The sequence below is a fragment of the Alosa pseudoharengus genome, unplaced genomic scaffold, assembly GCF_046254945.1.
Source record: "Alosa pseudoharengus isolate Yale_2024_CS ecotype anadromous, Long Island Sound unplaced genomic scaffold, YU_APseudo_1.1 YU_APseudo_1.1_scf_3, whole genome shotgun sequence".
NCBI classification, from domain to species: Eukaryota; Metazoa; Chordata; class Actinopteri; order Clupeiformes; family Clupeidae; genus Alosa; species Alosa pseudoharengus.
The window spans coordinates 34,455,161-34,456,271 of record NW_027468718.1 but is presented as its reverse complement, the minus strand read 5'-3'; the positions used below and the strand labels follow the sequence as shown (position 1 = coordinate 34,456,271).

The 1,111-nt window shown below is 39.2% G+C and overlaps 1 protein-coding gene across 1 annotated transcript in view; it reads left to right on the top strand.

Moving 5' to 3' along the window:
• ptprna (protein tyrosine phosphatase receptor type Na) overlaps positions 1-206 on the top strand; it is a 60,714-nt gene extending 60,508 nt beyond the window's left edge. Inside the window, exon 23 of the mRNA XM_076262841.1 lies at positions 1-206. This exon is cut by the window's left edge and continues 400 nt beyond it. The gene's annotated coding sequence lies outside the window, so the exon portion shown is untranslated.
• Positions 207-1,111: the final 905 nt, after the last annotated feature.

Sequence of the window (1,111 nt, the reverse complement as noted above, 5' to 3'; positions counted from 1 at the left end):
ATGCCACTGGATGTAGAGTATATGATTACGTTTACAACAAAATAAATTACTAAACAAAAGTATTTGGTGATAATGACGTTGAAGACGATGTGGACATTGACATAACTCCCTTTGAACGAGCTCAGAATATTAGGATACTCCGAAGTCAAAGAGAACCATATAATTCTTACAATAAGCTCTTGAATTTCCTATGCATAATTCTATAATCCCCCATGACTCAATCTGTCCTCTCACACCTGAGCAGACCAGCTCAGAGAAGGGAGAAGAGAAAAGCACAGACACAGCTGAGCGGAACCGCTGCAGGTCAAAGGTCAAAGTTCACCCTCATCTCCGCTGTCTGGCGCGTATAAGTCCCTGTGATCGGTGTTCAGTGTCGCAGCATTGCTACTTATCTCAACTCTTATCTTTCAGTCCTCATTGTCGTGTTTTAAGTCGGACATTCTTTTTTTTTTTTTTTTTTTTTTTAAAGCCTCCAAATCCCTCATCATAACCCCCCACCCATCTGAATATGAATGTGTTATATTTTAAAAGAAACCATAAGAGGACATTTTGAAATGTTCAAAAAAATATATACGTGTTTGATTTCTATGAATGTAACTGTCCAGACACCCAAACACTCGCACTTGACACCAACGTGCTGAATGAGCGAACATTCCGTCCGTCCGAGACATCTGCTGTGGTCACCTCCCTTGTGTCTTTGCAAGTGCATTGTTGTAACACAAAGAATCATGCGTTGTGATTTCAATGTAAATAATTCATTCTCAATTTACCTTCCTTCCTGTGTAGCAAAGGTAGAAAAAAAAAACGTCTATAAAAATATAAAGATATTTTTAACTTGTTCTCTATTAAAATTGTGAAGTGATGCAACTGCAAGGGTTGAGTTTGTGTGTGTATGTGTGTTGGTGTGTGTGTGTTAGTGTGTGTGTGTGTTAGTGCGTGTGTTAGTGAGTGTGTGTGTGTGTGTTAGTGCGTGTGTGTGTTCTTTTTGACTGAACTATAATTGTGTGGTTTTAATTATATGTGAACCCAAAGCTGTTAGGGACTTGTACAGGTTCAGTTCGGTTCGTTTAAGAGGGGCCTGAGTTTGTTTGGGGTTTTCACACATGCACAA